General features: G+C 41.8%; 1 long non-coding RNA gene across 2 annotated transcripts in view; it reads left to right on the forward strand.

Moving 5' to 3' along the window:
• The window catches only part of LOC112540688 (uncharacterized), an 89,945-nt gene that overhangs the window by 25,327 nt on the left and 47,693 nt on the right, over window positions 1–16,925 (forward strand). For both annotated transcript variants that reach the window (XR_003084767.2, XR_015797835.1), the window contains exons 2-3: window positions 12,150–12,351; window positions 14,387–14,523. This is a non-coding gene — a long non-coding RNA (uncharacterized LOC112540688). The remainder of the gene's footprint in view (window positions 1–12,149; window positions 12,352–14,386; window positions 14,524–16,925) is intronic.

A 16,925-nucleotide genomic window follows, 5' to 3' on the forward strand; every position in this document is an offset into this window, starting at 1 on the left:
CATTTAATGAGCTCCACGTTAAGGAAACTACACTATAATTTTGAGCCAAAAGAGCAAACATGGAAGATTTTATTGAGAAAAAGGCAGGAAAGAAAAATGGCTCATCCAGCAGCAATGAAAATTCTTCAACAAAAGGAAAGTGACTTTCTTTTCCCTGAAACAGCTGCAAAAGAAGTATGGAATATTTTGTCTTTTTTTACTGAGAAAGGAGTGAAAGGGACAGTGAAGTCGCAAAGTTTTCCCAGCACAGCTACTCCTTTTGAAGAAAACCATATATTGTGTACAGAGATTAAAACAACAGTTAGCTCAGAAACCAGTTAAAACATTTGCTAAAAAGAAAGGTGTAGAAATATCTTTTAATTGCCTTATAGTGTGATGAGCGAGGTTATTTATGCAGAGAGAGAGAGAGAAGCAGAACTTCTACTCCAAGGGCGAAATATAAAATAAATACATAATGGAATGCCCAAGATCCACATCTGGGCCCTAACCAAAACACCATGAAAGAGCATACAAACTTCTGAATTCCTTAAAACTTTCCAATGCTAAATGAAAAGTCCTGAAGAAATCAAATGCTTACCCAGATAATACATGTGACATTCTAAAGGTATGTGGATTTTTCCCCCTTATGGACCAGGATGGCTATATTTGGGTTTCTACGTACACTGAACCATGAAGCATTAGTGCCGCTGACCATGTGCCCAATTCCCTTTCTTCACCAGCAAGCACCTTCAGCCAGCCTCAGCTAGCCTGGGATGACGAACAAGCTGCTGAAATGGAGTGATGTCAGCGTACCCCTTGAGACTGGCCCGTCTTTAGTAAAAGCCGCCCTCCTTGCTGGCAAGCACCTCCTGCTGAACCCAGGCTGGCTTGCCTTTGAGTAACCCTGCCCAGGATTGCCTGATTAGTTGCCTGCTCTTCCATGTGGCCTTTCCTGCTTTTGCACTAGGACAGCTCATATGTGCAGTCAAAGGTTGCGCTTGCAGACTAGTCAATAAGTTTGCCTCTTCGTCGTCATAATAAGCCATTCACAGCAACAAATTATCCTTGGCTGAGTTTCAGGAGGAGGCCGTGAAGGAAAAACACTTGGGGGCAAGGATTAGAGAATCTGTCAGTCTCAGAAAGTTTTGAAGGAGAGAACTGCTGCTGCATTTTAGTTAGTGAAAGCCGTGCCTATATAATTTAGATATACAAGGAGGAAACATCTGGCTAATTGGAAGCAAAGCAACTTGTATCGGCATGATAATGCTTTCTGATTGGTAGGACTTGGAAAGCAGGCACCGGGTTACCTTTCAAAACTGGGGCATGCTATTTGCAGAAGTAAGCCAGTAGCTCTTTCCAACTATTTCCCCTCCATGCATTTCAAGAAGAATGTGTAGCATCCAAAGGTATTTAGCAACATGAGATGCTGCACACACCAGGCCATCTTGCTGTTTATGAAAGGCATGAAAAAGATTCTTTGCAGCGTCTTAATAGAACTCTGTGGGTTGAGGGTTAGAAATGTCTCTGTGCAAGTTGGCACTTGCAGGGGGACTCGTTTCTGTCTCTCCGCTACGTTATTCTGTACTGTAATGCAATTGGGCAAAGTTTCCATTTGGGGTTTTATGTAAGCTGGGTATAGGTTTGGGACATTGGGCTCCGCACACTTGTTCACAGAATTAGAGTTGTCCAAAGTGGCTAGGATTACACTTCTGTCCAAAGCATGCCTGCTTAACCATAGTTTATTGAATAAACTTGGCTCACACATCATGCTAAGCCATGAAGCACGGTTCATAGATTGCACTAAGTGGAAATGAAACAAACCAAGTTATGGCTTGGTGAATTGTGCAACTTCAAGTCAGTTTTTAGGATATGACCGTAGAGAGAGTTTGAAGGTTTCAGTGAAGGACGGATACTCCTTTGGGGCTGGCCCTTTTGTTCATGAGCTTCCTTCTGTTCTCCCTCTTGCCTAGTTGTAAGTTATAAATAAATAGGTGATTACAAAAACTGCATATACTGAATTTTTTAAAAGTGGGTTGGAAACAAAGAGTTTTTCCCAATGCTGTTGACTTCCCAAGCTGTGCCCTGCTAAAATGCCATTTCCTAAGAGAACAGCTAAGAACACAGGACACCCGTTCACTGCCGCACGCTGTCACTTAACTGAGATGAGCCTCAATTTTAGGTAAAAACAGGATGATGGTAGGATGGTATCTGTTCTATGTATTTCCCAACAATGGCACCCCACCTAATACAAACAAGAGCTTCAAGGAAATATCACATATATGTTGCCTTTGGCTGGGAAGCTGCTTGTACACTCTGCCATGTGTCAGGAATCTTCTGGATCCACTATGCAGAATTCTAATGTGTTTCCCCACAGCCATTTCAGAATAAAATGACATTCTACTGGATCATCAACAATACATCTGATGTGTTTTATGAGATCCGGCTTTAACTCCTAAAGGAATGGGATCCCTGCCACGTGACAACTATTGTTGTTTTAGTCAGTCTCTCTTCCACTCAACTGTTTTACACACACCTGCACACTCTCACAACTCAGTGCTAGGCAGTGAGCCATTCTAAACTGGAATGCATTTCAATGAGTTAACAGACATAAATGAACAGAAGCTGGGATTCGCTTTCTTGTGGAAAGAGAGTGCCCAAACAATTTCTAGCGGGATAAAGTAATCTGTATTTAAGTCTTTTCCATAAAGGAAGATTATTAATGATTGAAATTCACTGTCCTTATCTTGATACTGAGGAAGGAAAGAATTTCAATTGAGTCTTGAGACCTGCACTGGTTTTGCTTAGCCTTATGGCAGAACCTCAGCAGATTAACTTTTCCAAGGATGAAGATGCACTTGTTCCAAAAGCTTCCTCTGATTAATCTTTGCCCTTTCATGGGCAACCCTCCAAGGGGTGGGGCTAGCAAATATATTTGCTACATTATACTATTAATAAGTCACAAGTTAATCTTAGTGAAGAGATCTGTTTGGCAACACTTTTTTTTTCCAAGACAACCAGAAAATGTAATTGCACTCCCGACAAGCATGAATTTGAAAAATGTGGGCTTGCTACCAAGACATCTCTGCAAGCTGCTGAACTCTCGCAGTCAAAGCACAGTTCTGTGGCTGAGGATATGTGTTTGAATGGCAGCTTTGCCCCTGTATAGAGTTCCCTGTGATTGATACTAAGGGCCAGTTACTCTGGCTCTACTCAAAATGCAAGGGTATTTTTTAGCCTCGACTCGGTGTCAAGAGAACAGCAGACTTGTTAATGTCCTGACACCAGCAACCAGAGGATTGGCTCATTAGCTCAAAATCAATACGAAAATTCATTCCAGCCACGTCTTGCCCCCTCAGGTTGCCAGGTCACCCAGTGAAGCAGAATCTGAATCTAGCAGATATCCACTGTCTAGACTGAACAGCCCTTCAGTTAATTCATTCCACCCCTTGCCTATCAATGACCTCCTTTTCCCTCACTGAGACTGGACCATGTCCCCAAAGCAGCTGAACATTCCCAGCCCTCACCGCCACTGAGCCAATCAGGCCGGTTTCACTGTCACCCGTGCAAGCCTCAAGTGCCTGTCTTGAGGTTCTTGGCATTTTGGAGCCTCCTCCTGTGTCTTGTTTATTTGGGACCTCTCCTAATTAATGTTAAGGATACAAGACAGGTCCAGTAGTTCCTTAGCTAGCTGCCCTCCATGCAGTTGTAAAAAGCAACTGAAATGTTTAGAGGAAGAAATGGATAAAATCTTCATCATTGTGACATTTCGGAAAGAAGTCTAGCTTTCTGCTTTTCTGATCGGCTAGGTTTCTGTGTGCAGGTATGAATTAGATGGAAAATTCATCCCTCCCTCTAACCAAAACAATCTCCCCTTCTACATGTAAACCTAGCCAGCCCTGGCTGGACACAGACTTTGGGGTGATATGTTGACCTCAGAATTAAATTGTTGGCCAGTGTTTCTCAATGAAGGATACAGGAAGGTGGCAAGGGTTTTCCTTTGCCTTCTGTAGGAATGAGTCAATCCAGGTGTTTCTGTGCAAGGGGGAGAGTGCTGGATGAGTTGGATGCACAGAACCAAGTTAAGAGCCAGAGCTCCAAACACTGAAAGAGCAGGAATGGTGATACACAGTTCAGAAAGCTGTTAAACTGCCAGAGTGTTTTTCATCTAGACGTCTTCTATTATATTAAAAGCAGCTCAGGTGAAGCAGGAAGAAGAGGACTTCCCCATCAATGTTAAATAAAAACAGCAGAAATAGGGGAGAAATTAGGGAGAGCGGAGGAGGCTCCGTGGTAGAGAATAGGCTTTGCAAGCAGAAGACCCCAGCTTCATTCTTCAGGTTAAGAGCCACAGCTGCTGCCAGGCTGTGTTGGCAGCACTGAAGCAGACAAGTGAATGGACACCAGAGAAGGCCGTTCCCCGTGCTCCTAGCCCTCCCATGCTCTTTCCTTCAAACACACGAGGAAAAGGTTTCAAGTGATTTCATGAGCCCTTTTTCGTTTCCTAGGAGTGCCAATTTCTGGATTGACTGCTGCTGTCTTATTGTTGATTTTGGCAATGAACAGATGTACAAAAGCCTAAAAAGATTGCTCGTCCTGCTTATGCTTAAGTTGTCACCTTCCTCTACCCCACTTTTCAGTTATTGCTTCTGCACATTTAACACTGAAATCGTGGCAATCCATTCATTCCGAGCCAAGAAAAGACCTCTAGTGTTTCTGTATAACTGAGCATTGGGTGCATAACTATGAATGGATCCTAGGCCAGGCATGTGTGACTGAGGAGGAGGTTTAAATGCTTAAGAATAGAGCTAGTGCAACAGGGTGGTAGGCGGCTTTTATCTGGCCCAGTTTTCACTTTCGTATAGCTCTACTAGCATAAAGATGTCCTATACTATTAATACCTAACTAGGAATAAATTAGATAAAAGGCAGCTAGTCCAGGTATTTATTTGGGATTTAGAGGATACTAATTTAATTGTATGTTCATGTACTTGAAGATTTCCTTAGTCTGGAAGAGGCGTTAAAAATCATATTTGATAGAAGCCGGAAGATTCCTGTAAACTTCCAACTGTATCAGCTGCCCTTTAATTCCTTACAACGTCAGTCCGTTTGTTTGCCATTTTAAAAGGTAACTTTTCTTTAGCTGTGTGCCATCTCGATGTTGCTTTTCTCTGTGGACCAAGTGGAGTGTTTTAGTAAAGTGATGCCAAATATTTTTCTCAATGGTGTTTACCTTTTACTTCCAACAGCAGAAAGAGCAAATGCATTTAATTCCAACAAGGGCTTTTGTTCAGACCTCTCCATAGCTTTCAGTATATGCCTGGCAGGCAGAGAGTAAATTAGGGCATAGAGGTGCAATAAGGTAACTGCTGTACCTGTTCAATTTCTGCCTGCTGTGTAGCTACAAAAGAACACATTTCTATACCTCCCTAGAATGTGACTCTAAAGAGAGTTGATGTAATAGACGTGTAAGGTAACTCCACTTTAAGAGAACTAAGGCTGCCATGGGTTAAAACAAAAACACCAGGCCTCTAGTGTTTCTGTATAACTGAGCATCAGGGTGCATAACTATTAATGGACCCTAGGCCAGGCATGTGTGACTGAGGAGGAGGAATTTGCAGGGGTTATACAGCAAACTTCTAAGGGCCACTTTTCCTTGTGAAAGGATGGAGCTATTATATGACTGCTTGGGTAATCCAGAGGGTAACTCTCCCTGCTATTTCCTCGGCTGGCACAGTCCCAGGCCTCAGGCCTTCTCAACCTGTGACCAACATTGCAAATTCTAACTTCTCAACCAACTGCACTAGCTCTTCTTGTTACAGCAGCTTGGTGTGGTGACATCAGCCTGGAAAAATTGGGAGAACCATGCCGTCTTCAGGCATAATGAATTAACCACCAATTGACATCTAGTTGATCAGCCAAGGTAAATGGTTTTCTGTTGGGATAGGAACAATTGAAGTTTTTAATATGACTCTGGGAAATTGATAGGCAAGCCAAGAAGAGCTGGGAAGCTATTTAAGTCACTGGGTCCCGCCCCTGGCTCAATGCCAAATTCCCAATGAAAGTCTCCCCCTACAGATGGCTGCCTAGCCCACCACTTCTCTGCATAATTGGTTCCACTGTCCAACTTCTCATGCTGTTAGGATGTTTTTCCTAACATTTATAACAGAAATTGCCTTCTTTTAATATAAGACTACTATTCGTTGTCTTGGATTCTGGGTTGATAGAAGTTGGTCATGGCCTTCTTCTGTGTGATATAGCTTTAGGAATTTGAAGAGTGTTATAATATTCCTCAATCTTCTCTTCTCAAATCTTCTCAGTATTCCCAATTGCTTCAGGCTTAGTTTCTAGTCCCCTGATTATCCATGTCATTCTTCTTTAAACCTGTCTGAATCTTTCTTAAAGTATGGAACCTAGAACTGGATATAATACTCAAGATAGGATTTGGCCCGTGCCAGATGTTTGCATATGTTTGCATTTGTCTCTATTAAATACTAGTATGATTATGGGTAGGAGGAAGCTTAGCGTTGGAGGATCATGAATGAAGAAAAAGAGCCATTAGATTTCTCATGCATATTCCTCTTTCTGGTTCTTCCCTGAATGAAACCATTTTTCTTGTCTTCCCAGGTTGTTGATGGGTTTGTTGCTCCTGTTCTTGAATACCAGGTTGTCCCAAAATAGATTCAGGGTGATCCATAATTTAATTTCGATTCAGAGGTTCACTTTGGCATACACTGATGAGGCCTAAGTGCATGACCTGGAAGGGAGGATTGACATTGTCTTTAGCAGGGGCATAACTTTGCTTAGGCTAAGGGCTGCACCAATATTTTAAAGGCATGCCGGGGCCCATAGCTAAGAAGTGGATGGGCTAGGATTAAAATATAAAATACAACAATTAATTTAATTGCAATATAAGCACTAAGCAGTTCTCTTTTACATATAAAATACTCTCTGTCTTCATGCACGCGCGCATGCACACACACACACACACTCCTCCAAGCTAGCCTGTGCAGAATGAGAGAGCACCCCCATTTTCTTGTAAAGCCTGTAGAGCTTTGATGACCAGGGATATGCAAGCAAAATTAACTGGTGTGGATGGAAATTGTAATTCATCTCCTTGCAGCAGTCCAACCTCTCTTACCACAGTCATGAAGATGGAAGAGTATTATAAGGCAGAAGGATGGCCTGGGCACATGTTCAGCTTCAGAGGAGGAAAAGTAAGGCCACTTTTCCTTTTGCCTCTTAAGATAAATTAAGATCAAACTGACAGGGTGAAAAAGGAAGTATCTTCCTCTCTTTTTTTCTGTCCAGCAATAGCAGGAAACAGTGCTTCAGGTGGGGTGACCCCAGAGGAAACAAGGGCAGCTTCCTATGTAGATGCACACACATCAAAGGGGCAATCTCCAGGGAGCATGAGAAATAAGGAATAGCAAGTCATTTCCCTTACTTCTTATGGGTGAGCAGGAACCTGGCATGACAGGCATCTTGTTCTGCCCCTCATCCCAGCAAGGGGTGGAGCAACTTGCCCAGCCTGACAACTGGTCCTTGGCTTCAGCCAAAGGGGACAGAGTGCAAGGGACTGCTTATAACTGATGGTGGATGCTCAGCGTAGGAGAGCAAAATGTCTGGGGTTGGGAAAGGGAAGTTTTGTTGAACCACAAAGGCAGGGAGACAAGAGACTGTACAGACTATTGCTCCTTAGCACACCCGAGGTAAGGCAGCCAGGACAGCTGCATCAAAAGACAAGAACTGGAAAATGCAAACAAAATTGTTTGCCATTTCACCACCTACAGAGAAAACCACATTAATGGAAAGAGAGAGAAATTGCTAAAACATTTGTCTGACATGGGAACCAAAGGTTTACAAGGCAGTAACTCTTTCTTGCTGTAGGATGGAAGTGAATATCTTCTCCCAATCCCAACCATATTTCCAAGATCAGGTGGTAATGCTAGTTTTTTGCCAATGAAACAATTGAATCAGAAACAACTTTGCAAGCATGTCCAAGTTCAGATATAGCTTGTTTCTGTCTCTGGAAACTCCACTTTCCTGTCTAGACTTAGTTCAGTTGTCCAGCTGATTGGCATTTAGCCTGAAGGGGCCAGGCTAGTTTTAAAGTAGGGATGGAACAATATTTTCAGTCTAGCCATTATCCATAACTGGTGTGTTGCCCAGTTGTGTAGGCCTGCCCTTGTCCTGCTGCATGCCATTACTCTGAAATGTTTAATTGAAGCATTCCAAGGTTTGAACCATTTAGATTTCAGATAGTGCTGCCAGAACTAGTAATGTAGAGCTATAGTCTGATCATTTTTGTTATTTCCTAGTGTCTGATTAAAAGAAGATCAGGTCGATATTATTTCACAGATCCTTGTATTGTCAGCCTTCCCAACCTGGGTGCCCTCCACATGTGTAATTATAATTTCCCAGTTCTCAGCAAGGGGAATTTGGAGAGCTAAAGTCCACCCATTTGGATCATACCCAAGTTAGGGACCTTGCTGGGTGCAGCTACTTGACCACACTGGGTGCAGTTCACCAGAGTTGAATCTGGAAATCTCCAAATTGGAGAAAAGGGGAAAATCATGATTTCATTTTCTTTCTCCTACGACTTAATTCAGCGTCAAAGTAGCACTTTTCAGAGATTTAATAAAGTTTCACTTCTGTTTAAGTCTACTTGTGTAACAGTTGATTCTACTTATTTCAGAATTTGTTGGCCGAAGGCTCCAGAAAAGGCATTTTATTACAATTTTATATACAGAGAGAAAGCAAGCGAAAGAAGTTGTGAAACTGTTGCTTGACTGATCATTTTAGATAATGGGTCCAAGAAGATAAAGCCTAGCAATAATGTAGTTCTTTTCTCCTCAATTAAGCTAGAATCCTACATCTGTCTGCCTGGAAGTAATATCATTGAATTTAACTTAGATAGTTCTTAGTAGACCTGTATAGCAGAGGAAAGAATTCCATTTGTCCTGCTAAAACCTGGATGGAGGCTCTCCCTCCAACTCCACCCTTCAGAGACACATTGCTTTAGGCACCAAAAGGGATAGACAAATCTTACTTTGAGGTATAGGATGTTATGGGGAGCAATTTAGGGAGGGAGGGGTGCCAGCCCATTGACACCTTGAATCATATCAGAGGTACAAAATCTTTATCAGTCTGAAGGCTACAAACTGATAAAGATTTTGTGCCTCTGATCTGTAGGATTTCCCTATAAATAAAGTAACAAAATAATTCAATATGATGAAAGTTCAATTTTTCTATTATTGAATGTGAGATAAAAGTGAGAGTTATTCATCATAACCATGCTCACACATATACAGGCATACACATACACAATTTGCTGTAGTTGATGAATGGCCCTTGACTATAAAACTACTTTGCATTTTAATGTATAAAACCCCTTCACAAAGTGGTCATTTGTGTATGTACAGAAGTGTACTAGCTATGAACAGAATTCTCCTAAGTTCTACCAGACCAGACATCTGCATTGTAGTAAGTTTGTTGCAGTTAATAAATTGGGCTAAACTGTTGTTGTTGTTTTCAATGTTTTGAATTCTGATCTAAAAGCAAATCTCCTTTTCAAGACTTTGTGTAATTGCAAGACAGCACTCCTGGTGCCAAAAAATGCTAACTATAAATTACAAATGTGAATACACATAAGTAAAAACAGATGTTTGTATTGAAGGAAAAACCCAAGTAAGGCAACCAGTTTACCTTTGGCTGAAGAGTTAATTTGCAGGCTACTTATTAATCCTAAGGAGTATCTCATCAACCCATGGTGTAATTTTATGCAAACCATATTCTGTCTTGATTCTAAATACATAGTTCTTCCATTAAATACATATTGAATCAGTACATCATATTCAAGGAACTATGGAGTATCTGATGCTCATAAAAAAACATGAATAATAACACTAAAACAGATATTTTCATCCTAGGAGGAAACCATAAACTCCGGTAGCATTCCTGAGTTTAAAAAAAAGTACATACACTAAACCAAAAATATGTACCAAACAGTTGAAAACCCCCCTCCAGCAAAAATTAAGCACTGAGAAAACTCTCCTGTAAATTTGTCCACCTTTACTGGACTATGTTAGTTTCTGAGAGTAGATAATAGAAGGCATGTTTTAGCTATTATACAATATTTCCACAAAGTCATTAGTAATAATATTCCAAAACTGTTCCAGCAGCTGAATCATTAAAGAAGATTATGTTGAAATCATACTGAATTTGACTGAATTATTTTGGTGCTTAATTATCTTAAATTTGGGATCATTTTGATTTGGCCTAGTGCAACCTTAGGAAGACTTCAGGTAGCTGAGAACTATAAAGGGAGGAATATACTGTATATTCATGGCACTGCAATAGCCACCATTATTGGATTTACAGGTGTGGGAGGATGAGTTAAAAATATATATGCTAGCACCCTTTTCATTTTGTGCTCCAACCTCTATAATACTGTTTATCTGCAACCTCTAGAGCAGTGTTCCTCAACTGTGGGAACTTTAAGATGTGTGGACTTCAACTCTCAGAATTCCCCAGCCAGCATGGGGATTCTGGGAGCCAAAGTACACACATCTGAAAGTTTCCAAGGCTGAGAAACACGGCTCTAGATTCTGAAGAAAATGGTAATAGATGCCACATTATTATATGAGAAACAGTCTGTCACTGGTGCTTCATCAGAGCTGGACATATTGATCTTGCCCATATAAGTGAAAGTTGAGTGTATGTGTGCATGAAACTCTCTTAAGAGAATTCCACTATTTGCAGCTCAAATCATGACCTGAGAGAGAAGAAATTCTGGTCTTGTATTGGAGTGACAATATCTTACCCATTATTATCAGCAGGCTTTCCTCCCACTATTAAGATTTCCTTCTATTCAGTGACATGCGCAAGAGATAGAGACTCCTCTGTAGTGGCTCCAATCCAGTGGCACTTTATTCTAGGTCTGTGCAGCACATTGAATGCAAAGGGGAAAGGGTGATTTGAGGATAATAGGGACATTTACATTGCACTTGCCAGTAGCTCCTTCAAGCAGGGAATCATCGGGTTCAGGGGATCATTGCTTGCTACAATGGTACTTAAATCCTAATATCCTCAGGCATTTAGCTAAGTCTGAATGGAATCTGATCCAAAGAGATCCTTAAGTGCTTCACAAAATCAAGAGGTCTTGGGATCCTCCATCATTCGGTTGTGGTTGCCAAGGATCAACAACTAGCTGCACATTTATTTTTTTTAAGCAACAACTTCTTTCTCCTTTATGCGAGCTGCATTGGGTACCAGTTTGCTTCCGGATCCAATTCTTGGTGTTGGTTATCACCTTTAAAGCCCTACATGGCATGGGACAAGGGTAACCTGAGGGACCGCCTCTTCCCCATGATTTCAACCCGTCCCACCCGATCACACAGAGAGGGCATACTCCAGACCCCCTCAGTAAAAGAGCTCTGACTAGCAGGGTCCAGAAGGCGGGCCTTCTCTGCAGTAGCCCCCACCCTTTGGAATATCTTGCCCCCGGAGGTGAGATTGGCCCCCTCACTCCTGGCCTTCCGGAGGGCTTTGAAGACCTGGTTCTGCTGCTTGGCTTGGGGTGGGGACGGAATACTTCAAGCGTGGGGATGGCTAGCCCCATAAGGCCTGCAGTCTTTAGCCCCAGATCCTTCATCTTCTTGGACTCTCTTCTTTTTTAGTAATGTTTTTAAAATTTTTATGTTTTATGTATTTATATGTACAGTATTTATGGTTTTAATGTTTTGTGTGAGCCACCCAGAGTCCCTCATTGGGGGGAGATGGGTGGGGAATAAATTTAATAAATAAATAAATAAAACATTCCTTACCATTTCACTATCTTTTCACTGTCTTCTCATCTGATTTGGAGCTATTGTGGATGAGAAGGATCTTGATTTGTATTTCTCCTTTACTATGAGTCATTTAGCTTGTACTTGTAAGAAAAGAGTACCTTTATTTTGGACTCTAAGAAAACTCTGGAATGATATAAATTTAATGATGTCTGATTAGAGATAAATGAGATTCAGATCCATATTCCCATGAGGTTGTAATATTATCTTCACTATGCTCTTGTAAGAAGTGATAGAAGGACAGTGTAGGAGGCCATAGCTGGAAGAGGTGTGAAGATAATAAATATGATACTCTCCTTCCTTTCTTCCCTCATTCTCTCTGCAGATTTATTATGCCGCAGCATATGAGTGTCCACCCTGCTGCCCTTCTTGCTTTGCTTCGCACTCCCACAGAGCTGACCACTACTTCGACTGGCCCAGTGTGAAAAAGGCAGCCCGGTGGGACCTCAGTGCCACCTTCAGTCTTCTTTTCACAGTGAGGAAGGCAAACAAACAAAAGGCCAACTGCAAAGTGGTGGGCAAACTTTGTAAGTTTGTTCAACAACCAAAAGTTGATATGTTGTGAATTTTCTTACATGGGCACCAAACAACTAACCAAAAAAAAAACAAAAACAAGTTTGGCAATTCCTCAGCTCCACTTGCTTTACAAAAACACTTGGACTGAAAAGAGATGCTCTCTTACAGTTTGTTAGTCAACTGGAGTTGTGGGGGCATACTATAATGAACTGGGAAGGTTGAAAAGAAAGGAAATGGGTGACACAGTTGGATCTGGACCATTGAATCCTGAGGTCCAATCTGGTTTGGTCACAGCTACCTGAGGGACTTCAAGCCAACCCTTTTCAAAATCTAGTGTCAGGGTTGTTCTGAAAACAGCAAGAGATTGTTTCCACCCGTTGTACTGAGCTGTTTGGCAGAAGACAAGTATGATCACTAAACTACTCCATAAACATTACTTGTGATTAGCAGTTTCCAAATTACCCATACTTCCTCTTCAGTATGTGTGCAGGACATTGCAATCTAGTCCAAATTAGCCAAGGGTCCCTTTCAGTGGTTTTGGGGGAAGCCGTGAGCTTAAATATCTCTCTCTGAAGCAAATAGGATTTGAAAACAGAGTCCACTTGGGCAAGATCAGGTTCATCAATAAGCTGTGATTTATTTTCTCATCCGTGCTTCCTCTCTCTCTTTCTCTTCCTCTCTCTATTTAACTCCTAGCAAGTCCTCTGTTGTTTGTTTCCTTTCTAAACAATCTTAACCTTTCCAACCACCCTTCACTTTTTCTTTTCTTATTTCATCACCTCTTTCACAATTGCAATTAAATTGCCTTTCCATATGAAGGAAGGCTCAGTGCAACATAGACAGCATTTGAAATGTGCATGTCTTCTTTCTTTATATGACACGGGGATATTCCTAGCCATTTTTCTAATTCTTTTCCTCGGCATCCTCTCATTTTGTTTGCTTTCTTTTCCTATACACAGACAGGAGGTTTTCATTAAGCTGTCTCCAGTGACATGAAAGTCTCTTTTTTTCCCCCTTGCGTAGTTACAGTTAATTTAGAACCCAGCACCATGCATGAGTAACTGGGTCCCCTTGTTCTTCAGCACCACAGTAAAAGGGAATCCAGTAGAAATCTGACTATGATCTCAGAGGCGTAAAGTTGGGCTAAGATTACATGCAGTAAATGCAAAGGCTTAAAGGGGAAAAGATTAATGTGCTCATTCAGGAGGATGAAAGGAAGTGGTAGAGGCACTTTTGCAATTGAATTAAGTGAATGTTGTGATTATAGCTGGCTTTCAAGGGTTCGCTCTTGATGTGGTGACTTCCTTTTTTTTTCCCCCTCCTATTCACATGTGGGAGCTCTTCCACACCAACTGTTGATTCTTGTAAAACTGACCCAAAATTCATTCAGTGAGACATTCATACCTTCAGAACCTGTGTAAACTAAATGCACTACTTCAATGGAGTTACCTGCTTTTCTTGCACACATTTAATACAGTTCAAAAATAGATTCTGCAAGGTTCTAGCCCTTTCGAGGCTCACTTGAGAAATCTAAAAATCACTGAGGCTGAATCAGCCAGATACAAAATTGTATTATTGAATATGTATCATTTAGAGGAATTGTGAAGTAACTGGTGTGGCTCATGAGACGTGAATGAAATAACACTCATACCCAAAGAGATATATCCTGGAAGCAGATGTGATTGTTTAATTTGTTGAGTCATACATTTTGGGGAGGAGGGGTGCCTTTGAGTCAGTGTTGACTCCTGGCAACTGCCTGAGCTAGTCCCTGCAGTTTTCTGGGCAAGATTTCGGAAGTGGCTTGCCATTGCCTGCTTTCTAGGGCTGAGAGAGAGTGACTGGCCCAAGGTCACCCAGCTGGCTTTGTGCCTAAGGTGGGACTAGAACTCACAGTCTCCCAGTTTCTAGCCTGGGGCCTTAACCACTACACCAGACTGGCTCAGATCGTCAAAATGTCACTGGCTGTTTTTATGAGGGAACATTTACCTTAACAGGAAAATTATCTACAGTATTATTCTTCTTAATCCATTCTTATTATTCTTTCAGCCCAGCTTCAGCCCACCTTCCTTCCTTCCTCCCTGCCTCCCTTTCTTGAATTCATTGGAGTTTTTTGCATGCAAGGGATTGCATGGAGTTTTGCCAAATTATGACCAAGAGTGTGGGAAGACATCTCCATGCATCAGGTAAGGGTGATGAAACAGTAGGAAAGGATTGCACTGCGTGCACCATTCAATGTATATTAAAGCGAAAAGTCAGCAGCCCATGCCTTGTTACTAAAGGTCACCCTGGAACAGCAAAAGCTGGGGAAATAAAGCCACTTGTGAAATATATCTACAAAGCATCTTGCTTACAGCAGTGTTGACAGACAAGCTTATAGGCAAGTGGGCCATGGAAAAGTACAAGAAGAATATTGGCGATAATGGCTAGCTAACATAGCCATTGGGTATATTGACTGGCAATTATGAGAGTTGTAATCCAGTATATCTGAAGGGCAGCTGATTGAGGAAGGGTCAGACCGTAGAATTTCCTAGGGAAGCACTTGAGCAGCCTGCTTGAGCCACAGTGCGTCATGTTTCCATTCTGAAGGTCAGAGGTATACCTGGGCCTTTCCCCTCTTCCTCAACTCACATTGACAAAATACATAAGACACTTTTATACTTGAATGGTACTAATGTCTGACCCAAATGCATATTTGATTATTTATCAGAAGCGATCTTGCAGTTGTCAGGCGTTTTGCTGGCAGAGTTTTGAATGGAATTCTACCAGGCCCTTTGATCCATCTCCAGTGAATGTGAACTATGCTGCCTCTTGTTAACACAGTGTTGCAGCTTTGCCTCTGAACATTGCTGTGTACGGGAGTCCTTCATGATTAGTGCTGTTGAGAATGTAGCTGAAAGGTTTCCTGAAGAGATCCCAGCACCTGCACTCTATTTCTCCATGAAACCAGTATAACAGTTAAATTAAACATTATCTTATGGGAAGGAAAATCAGTTCATTATCAGTTAAACTTTTGGCATATAAAATAAAAATCTAGGATGCAAGGTACTGCTCTATCAACCCTAACCATGCCCACTTTGATGTTGCCCTAATTGGTGGATTCTTTGGCAAATGGAACAAGGCTGGCCAGTGTATGGTTTGATATGGCCTTCTATACTTTTTGACAGAAAACTTATTCAACCTGAAGCTCAATTAGACCCAGCAGCTGCTGCATCTAAAATAAGCTTATCAAACTAGAAGCTGAAATCACTACCTGATAAATGGACATGCACAATTGGGTTATAGGTGCTAAAGGTGTGATTGCTCTATCATGCAACTAAGTTAAACCTTTGAGGATGCTTTTAGGTGACCACCCTTCCTATCCACAAAGCCTTGTGCTATTGATTTATAGTCCACTCAGTAACGTTCTGGACTGTGTAGACCTACTGCAGACCATTCTGCAAACTGGAAATTTATGAAGACAGTGCATATTTACCTGCTGGGGCCCATCAGCCAATGAACGCTTGTCTTTTTTGGCCAAGAGCCAAATCCTAGGAATGCCAGCTGATCAGTACTCAATTGCTGGGCAGAAATTTACCATCTTGTCTCACCACCCCAGCGTCGCACCAAAACACAAACCTCTTCCCCTAAATGTAAAATAAATAAATAGGATACATTTGTACTGTGTCCGGGGTCACTTGATGATAGAACATGCTTTTCGTGCCTTACATTCAGCCATTTCAGCACCTTCTGAGCCAGCACTCCAGTAAAGTGAAATAGCAGCATGGAAACAGGGTGAGCCAGGTGTCCCCTCTACTATTTTCCTGTGCAGAAAAGGCAACACAATACTTCTGCCTCCCCAGCAACATCTGGTTCTTCCTACTTAGAGGAAAAGTTGACAAGCTTGCTACTGGATTGAGATTGCCTGCACTTGGAGGCAATTTCATGGAATCATTGGCAGAGAGTGTGTCATTTCACTCCCTTGATGGATATATAGACCCATCTGGCAGAGCCCTGAGTGACTTTACAGTGTTACCAGGGCTTGTTGTACTGAGTAGCCATGTTTTTTAAGTTTCCAGCCCAAATTTACAAGGATAGTGCTCATTCTGGAGGAAAATGAGAATTGATTTGCTTCTGGTAGAGAGATATTTCCATGCTGCCTATTGTTTTCAACTGGTAGCATTATGGAATGGACCAGGGCCTTCTGACTATGTCCTGCCATCACCTGTACACCTTGCATATTACCCAGCTCACTGTTTAAGCCTTGAACAAATTACTTGTCTTGTAGAAATGGTCCTCAAATGTTACATCAGCAAACTGCTTCCTTAATTCTCACTCAGTAGCAGTAACCATTACACCAGGAAGCAGTAGAAGGCAATGGGAGAGAAAGTAGGGACAACCCATTAATCTTACTGAAAAACCAGCTCCCTCAAGCTTCTCCTTTGCCCGATCATATCCCTTTCTTATGATCTTAATACCACTGTATTGTAATGCACTATCTCCAAATCTTCACCAACCTGATTCCTTTCAGGCATAGGATGATCATTCCCAGAATTCTCAGCCCTCATGCCCATTGGCCGTCTTGCCCCAATGTGGGTGCAGGGGAGAA

The sequence above is a fragment of the Python bivittatus genome, unplaced genomic scaffold, assembly GCF_059951505.1.
Source record: "Python bivittatus isolate LINGU-HERP-01145 unplaced genomic scaffold, Pbiv_v1 ctg000020_np1212, whole genome shotgun sequence".
Taxonomy (NCBI): domain Eukaryota; kingdom Metazoa; phylum Chordata; class Lepidosauria; order Squamata; family Pythonidae; genus Python; species Python bivittatus.